Source organism: Harpia harpyja, chromosome 13 (assembly GCF_026419915.1).
Source record: "Harpia harpyja isolate bHarHar1 chromosome 13, bHarHar1 primary haplotype, whole genome shotgun sequence".
NCBI classification, from domain to species: domain Eukaryota; kingdom Metazoa; phylum Chordata; class Aves; order Accipitriformes; family Accipitridae; genus Harpia; species Harpia harpyja.
Window position 1 is genome coordinate 25019557 of NC_068952.1, and position 8499 is coordinate 25028055.

Genomic DNA, 8499 nt, shown 5'->3' on the forward strand with positions numbered 1-8499 from the left:
AGAGGACACTCAGAAGCACCCTGTACTTTGGAGATGAGCCCAGCAGGACTTTCATGCACTTTCCTCACCCCTCTCAAGCCCTTGGCAGAACCGGGATTCAAAACAATCACTTTCATTAGAGGCTTACGGCCACTTTAGCATCTGACTTCCATGCGTGGCCCACCTGGCAAGGCAGGCACACCTCCCCCAAACCCATGCTGAGCCCGTAACATTTGCAGGCTGTGTGGGCTGCTCTGCTTCAGGGCCAAGGAGCCAGCCGCGTCCCCCTCCAGCTGCGTCGTCAGCAGTGTCATGCTGACAGGTTCAAGCCTTGCAGAGAGGGTTGTTTTTATAACTGGCTCTCTTTTAACAAAACTTTCCCAAGCTTATTCCTCTATGTTATAGTAAAGATCACCTGCTGCTCAGGGGGATTCAGATTCTTAAAGGAAAATTGCAAAAAAACCAGGAAAGATTGACACATAGTGGCATCCAAGGAAGAAGAAAGCACCTTAGCACTAACCAGTTACTCCAAATACTGAGCTCTGCCAACATCCCTCGCTCCTGACTGGCAACTCCCCTCCTTTTTCTGTGTTCCCTGGTGTCACCACAACAAACTCTGCAGATGGTTCTCATACTGACCTGCAGCTCCCCTATTATTCCAGCCCTGGGACCACAACATATTGCTCAGTAGTTGTCTTTGAGCCTTAATCGATAGACCCCAATGCCACAGTGACATGCTGCTCTACTCACAAGTTAATCACAACTCAGCTCCGTGATCCCATAACCCATCTCTGCTGGCACACCTTGGCCTTCACTTCTGACACCCCAATTGTTCTTGCCCCAGATTCGCAACACAGCTCATTCCATGCACCTCAGTCCTGACTTGCCACCTCCTTTAGCCCGTACAGACAGAAACCAGCAGATGTGGAACATGTGAGTCACTGCTGTATCAGTCCCGAGGTCTCTATAGTTCAGTATTTGGCCTCTATAAAAAGCTACCAGACAAGTCAGGAGAGGATGTAAAATCCACTCAGTAACTTGTCGACCATCCAAATTTGAACTGACATTAGTTTAAAAGCCTGAAACATGATGTTTATTCTGGCTTTCAATTATCTTCTTAATAACTACAGTGACTCCACATACTTGCCATTCACACACTGCCCAATCAAGTATATTCTCAGTAATAGTGATGAGCACACTGAGTAGTGTTGCTCAAATCTTTTCCTAAACTAAAAGAATTAAATTAGAGCACTTCAAGATGTCTGAGCAAATGAGTTTTCTCCCAGTCATGCATTATCTTCTGCCATTCTACAGGGAACTTAACTTGCCATTGAGCTGCCTTTTCAATAAGCTTAGCTGGGTCTCTCTGAACTTCCTTGCAGTTCCTCCCTAGTCTTGACCAACCTACATTTGGCTAGTGCTCACATACTAAGATTTAAAGCTCCCGCAGTGCAAATGAAAAAAACATGCTATAACAGGATTCTAAACAATGCCATTTGGTTTTTGTTTTAAAATTTTTGTATTGAATTTCATGCTCTTGAATCCACAGCTCTGGAGACCAAAGCCCCCTTCTTATCCAAAAGGAGCTGCACAGGCAAAACAAGAACAAGTTCCTTCCCAGTGTGCTGGAGGATCAATTTCTATGTTCCCTAGCGAGTTTAGACTCTGAGGAATATTTAGTCCACAACTTCTTTGATTAAACTATCAATGAGCACAATGAAAGTCCAGTGCCTTTTTGAGACAGTGATATTCTCACCCACTAGGAAACGGACTACAAAAAAACAACTTATTTCACACATGTGCTGCCAAAGAGCTGTCAGATGGAAACAGCCTATTGTGAAATGTTTTTGTCATGAGAATGAATATTCACTCAAGAACAAAACAAAACCTATCAACCTCTCTGACTTTAAAAACAAAAAGCCCTGTGGCCAAGAGTTTCAAAAAGTTGTTCACCACCCTCAGTTAGCTTGAGATCCAGGATCCAACAAAGTTCAAGAGCTGCTGCCCAGTAGGGCAGGGAATGAGATCCCAAACAGGTGTGGACCAGGTGTGAAAAAGTAGAAGGTTAACACACCCCATCCATCACCAGACAGCACATCTGTAAAAATGGAAATAAATATTAACTCAACTCAAAATCTTGTCTGGAGATGAGCAGAATTATCCCCAGTGGCAACTAAAGAATATCGTGGTGAGGACTGCAGCTGAGCTGATTTACTGCTGAACTGTGCTTGTATGGCTGCAAGAGGCTCTCGTTCCCTCGCTGCTGAATTGCTTCTTCTCAATAAGAGACAAAGTGTCCTAGTGCTCTTCTGGATATCTCTCTGGTTCATTTTTCCAGTTGCAAAGCAAATGGTTTGAAGTTTCATTGTCTTGCCAGACTCATGAAAAGAAACTATCAAGAGCTAGCCAAATTGTGAAGAACAGCATGTTTTATGAAAACCCAATTAAACTCTGGCCATCAGTATCTCACTTTCATCTCTGCTGAGCACTGTCTCAGCTTTCTTGTTGCATGCCAAGCTCATATTCTTCTCTGATTCACTCAGCGAGATTACAGTTAACAGTTTTGTTTTGTTGTTTTGGAGGGGAACAAAGGCAGAGTCCTTCTTGTTTATATACTAGATCTGCAGGGTACCAGAAACAAGTATCTTTGGGGTCAGGAGGGGGAGTTTATTTCCATGTCTCAGATATCAAAATGGGAATTGCTTGTCATTATCACTCACACTTAACAGACACTGAATGCCTTTCCCAGAAAGAACTGAGAAGCTAAATGAAAAAAGAGCAGCACTGCACTGCAATACACTTTGGAAATCCTCATCAGTGGAACAGCTCTTTGAGCTGCACAACCTGGCAGAGGCCCATGTAGACCCTACAGTCCAACATACCAGGAGAATTGGAAAGTGTCATAAAAGTACTCCCGTGCCCTTCTTTCCCCAAGGGAAATTCCCTTTTCCCCTACCTCTAAACAGATAAGGTATCCAGCCGGCTGTGACTCATATTAGGAAGCCATAAGAAATGCAAAAGCATACTGTGTTTTCACCTGACTGGCAAGGAGGCCAACACTATTATTTTCCAGCACCTTCCAAGTCTCTTCCAGGACACTGATTAATGAAAGTAAAGAATTCACTAAAAAATGCAATGAAACAGATTGCAAAGCAGAAAGCACATACAGCTAGGGATGAAGCAAAACCGCTTTTAATAGACCAACAACTGTCACTCCAGCCCATCTGATCTTTTTTCCAACATGCCAGTCCAGGAAGCAAGCTTGATGATGACTGAAACAAAACAAACAAAGATGTCCTACTGTCTTGTACTGTTATCACTCTTCCATTGTCTTCTACTGTCTTCTATTTAGAAGACTAATAAGACTGTCTCCTATTGTCTACTACTTAGTGTAATTTTGGTGCTAAGTGATAAAAATCCAGTGAGAAGGGCAGTCCCTGCTTTTATTTGTCATGATATTTGGGGCTTTTCATATCAGAAACATGAACAATATCAGAAAATGTAAAAAAAAAAAAAACCTAGAGAGCAAATATGTTCTTTCCAGATTTGCAAAATGCAAAGATAAATCAAGGTTCAGATAACTATGCTCTGCTGATTAGACAAATCTGCTAGGACTCAGGGTGGTAGCAAACATAGGTGTGTACAAGAAGTGCCACATTCTAAACTTCTAACCAGCTGGAAAACAGCAGCATCACAAAGAAATACCACTCTGAGAGCTACATCAACAGCACAGTTGCCTAAATGAGTGCTCTTCTCAGAAATACTTGGAGGAGTTAGATGACTGAAAGCCTCCAGAAGTGAAGGGCTTTGAGGCGAATCCAGCTGATATATTTGTTATATGGTGCCAGCATAATTTCCCCGAATGGCTAGAGAAAAGGGGAAGCATGAAAAGGGTCAGTTGGGAATATATGTGCATGTGGGGGAGGGGGGCAAAAAAAAGGCAAAACTAGCTGAGAACAGGCTCCATTTAAATTGCATACAGACCTCACACAAAGCACAGTGAATTGGTCAGTAGATTGAAGCCATCTGGCTGGAGGAGCCATAAGAGTAAAACCCTGCTGGAGATCTCTCAATCACATCCCATCATGGTCCAACATCAGAGCACAGCATGGGCTTCCCCCACTCCAATCTCATGGAGCTAAATATGGGAAGAAGAGCAAGAAGAGGACTGCAAAGTTCATCATTATGACAGAGCCTCTACTCTTCTCACAAAGTATAAACCCAGCTGGCACTTTCTCCTGCAAACTATTTCAGTCTTGACTCTACGCCTTGTTACAAAAACCCCGCTTCACTTAAAGTTTAGGTGTTTGATTCCTGGCTGGATCGGGCTGCAGAGCCTGCTCTGTGCTCAGACACCATCACGTAAATCTTGACCAGAGTGATCAGAGGCTGAGCTTGTGGGTCTTCCTGCACTCAGAGACAGGGATGTGAAGCTTACAGATGTCCACACTAAATACTCAGTGAAGCAGTTTCTACAGTGACACATTGGTTTGCCAGAACCAATTGGGCATCACTGGTTCTGCCTACGCTGTCCCAAGGCCTCTGTGGTAAACCTCAGGCTTTGGTGGCAACAGGAGAGAAACTGAGTCAAGGCTATATGTGCTGCAGCCAACAGCACAAAACACTGATGCAGACAGCTGGCTTCAGCCTTTTGTGACTCCCCAGTGAAAGACCACCCCAGGGCTCTTCCTCATGTGAATGAACCAAAGGACTCCATGTCTCCTCCTGCTCATCCTCGCCATTTACAAGCACGTCTGTTGTTGAAGGCAAACTCAGCATTCGTTACAATCCAGCCTGGAAATGTCTGAGGACACAACATTTTTATTATAAATGCATATAAACATGTTTTAAAATTAATAAAACATATTTTATTTTTATGGCCCAGATAAACCCTCTGACTTCAGTTAATGCAAATTAACACTGCTTGTGTTTCAGCACACTGGTATCTGAGCATTCAATGATGTGGTGGTCTTTATGCCAACCATCCCTTACAAATTCAGTGTTTTTCATTGTCTGTTTTTCTGAAGTTCCTCCTTCACCTGGGTTGGAAAACAAAAGGCACTTAACATCTGGAAATATTAAAGCTTTGGAAGTCTGCCAGTCTGATTGCCATGGTGTTGTTACAGAGTTTTTGTTCCTTATGATTCTCCCATGTAGCCCAAATATTAATTGCCAGAGATCAAATCTCAGTGCAAGTGGTTCAGTTGTTTTCCATCATTTTGACTTGCCCATATGGAACATGCCCAAAATGTCAAAAGTCATTAATATTTTTTAAACACTGAAAATCTCAGAACTTATCATTTCTGTATCAGAAGTGATCTTCAGGGATCCTAGAGGTTTCTCCGTCTAACAAATGCCATCACTGAGTGTCAGCAATGCCACAAACACTGGGTATAAGAACAGTAGCAGTGAAAATATATAAGGGGGGGGGGGGTGGGGCAGGGAGACACAGAACTGAAGTGCTCTTGAAAAAGGAAGTTGGATTAATTTTCCCACTGGATTTTTCTTGTTTACACTTAGTTTGAAATCTTGGAAGGAAACATAATGAAATTATTACTTGGTTATTTTACTTTGAAAAATAACCATATCCAGTGGGAAAATAAGAAAACCTTAAAACTATAAACAAGTTATTTTCAAGTGAGTCGCTCATTCTTCTACCAGGGTGCCATCCCTCCCTGCTCTCTTTGCAGCATTTCCTTCTTACCATCTCCAGCCACCTTTTCATCCCCCTCCACACTTTGAATTATTAATTTCTGTCCAAATATCATTCTCCTCCACCCTCTAAAGTCTGTTTCAGAAGCTGATTGTTACATCTTCACGGACACAGGCATTTGGGGCAAGCTATTGTTGTGTGGAACAGGCAGGCCTTTCCTGCTGACGAGCATGTAGTCACTCTCAACCAGGACACCTGATTCATATACGTGAGATGAACCCTACAGGAGCCTCCACGCCCTAACAGACTCATGACACGGGACAACCTTCAGAAAGGTTTCTGTATCGCAGTGGTTGAGTAGGATGAACTGCATTTTTGGTGCAACATGGTTGTTATTCTCTTCCTTATTCAGACTTAAGAAAGCTTTTGTCACTTTTGGTTTTTACAGTCAGAAATTTCATTTGAATTATCCAGACTTTTTTTTTTTTTATGTAACTATAAAATATTATTGTAATATGCTCTTTCTAAGTATGGACTACCCAACAGGATGAACCTTTGTCTTTCTCACTACAGCCAAGCATCCCCAAAACAGTTCTCAGAATCTGTAGCATTTAATATACATACATAGCTAACAAGAAATTTTTAAGAGCTCACTAAATTTCCTCATTTAAAATCTTGGATGATCAATTGTTGGATTTGAACACATTTCTTCTGGTTTTGATCACCCAACATCAAATTACAAGCTATAATATAAATTCTAGACATTTTGCAACCTACTCGTCACCAGATTCAGGTTTCCTAATTTTTCAAGGGGGAAGGGAGACAGGCTATTGGATGCAAAGTGAACACTGACCTGCACTGACCCCTTCTGGAAAGCACCAAAAATGTACCATTGGAAACGAACCTGTACTGGTCCAGGGGGGGCGTGTGGGAACTATGTGACCTAATAGCTTTTTCCATCTAGATTTCTATGACTTTTAATCATGTTTGGTTGGAACAGCCTCAGCCTTCATAAGCTATTTGCATGGGTAAGGCTCTGGAACAGATATACATGTCATCCATTAGCATCCAAGGGACCAGAAAAGGCCCAAAGGACCAGAAAAGTTTCTTTGTAGTTGGAAGCAGAAAATAGTAATACATTATAGGAAGCAAGAGAAATAGCAAAACATATTCCATTTTTCAGACAAGAACAGAACTCAAATTAGTATGAAAAGAAAAACAGAGGCTTACAGAACATCTACAACGTCTAATCCCAAAGCAGTTCAAACAAGGGAATACCATTTCTTTGAGACCAGTCCCATAAAATCTCTAGAGGCCATAAGCAATTAGGACACAAGTTTCTCATCTAAAATACGGTACTTCCTTGCTCCTGACCAGACCCACATTTGGGAGCACAGGTTTGATTTTAATTCAAAAGGAAAAGGTGTCATTCTTCAATGGCCGGTGACATCCCATTCCATTCCTCGGAAACGTCCAGTTCTATCTAAACTGGACAACCCTCTACAGTGTTGACAAATCACAGACCATGGCTGAATCGACTTAAAAGAAAGAAAATCACTTTCTTTTCTCTCTTGTATACACAGACATAGTATTCAGGGCTATTTTTCTTTTCCCCTGAATACAAGGGCTTGATGGAATAAACACATTCAAAAATTATCTGCAAGAAATCAGAAATATGTCAAATTTCCATACTTGGAAAGAGATGATGGGCTTCAACTCAAATTGGCACATGCTTTGTTTGTCTCCTTGGGACTCGATGGTCTGCATTGCTAACTGTTGTAGAAAACATTCAGAAGACAAAGAAAACATCTCGGAACAAGAGACAATCGCTCAACCCAGAGACTGCAGGTTTTTAAGAAAGCAACTATTTTCCTTCTTTGCATTAAATTGTCACTTAAATTCCTTTAGAGACAGCATTTGTTTAAAGGTGAGGTGAGCAAGCAGAGTACTTACTGTATCTGAACTACCACCATGTTGCTGGCCTCTTTCTGTCCAACCAAAAGCTATAGTGCTGCTTAAGTGTCTCCATCAAAAGCCCTATTGACGTGGAGAAACTCTTGAACAGCCCCTAACCCTTTGTCTACGTATCTTTACCATGGTGAGCCAGCACTGTGCTTACCAACTGTTGGTTTCTATCCCATGAAGAGAGCCTTTAGTTTTCCCCATCATGAGAGGCAAGGAAGCCAGCAGAAGAAATTGCATTTAATTTAAGCCATTGAATAAACTCTCCTGTTAGGTTGTTGCAATCAAACTCTTTCCACTGGGATAAAACTCTCTATATTAAGAAAAAAAGAAAAAAAAAACCAACTCATAAATACGTGACATCGCTACACCACTATGCCTAGCAATGTTCCTTCTCCTCATAAGGAAGTTATCCCTAGACTGGATGGCAGTAAATATTTTGTTTGGCTCTTATGTTTACGCTTTTGGACAAGCTAAAGATCACCCTGCTTCTAGAAATCATTATATAGCATAATGCGGCAAGAAAGGAAGAGATCTCTTCCAGTAAGCATTCTTACTCAATTTGTTCTGTGAATAACTGGGATGGCCCTGTTTTCGTTGCTTGGCATAGAGCACGAGAGTCTGCACAGAAGCCCTGCCTTCATTCCCACTTCTTTGGAAAGTCCCGGAGTTGAGTGCTTAGATCTGCCACAGGAGATTTGCAAACTGGACTGTAACAAGAAGCACATGTAACACACAAGAGGAAGGAGGTGGAAGACCTCCCTAGACAGGAAGATCAAATTTTATTTTACATTAAATTTTATATTTATGTCACAATTTATATTTTACACCACATTTTAGCTAGAAACTCAGAAAAATGTACAACATCTCACATGAGCACTGTTGACCACTAACGGTATAGAACA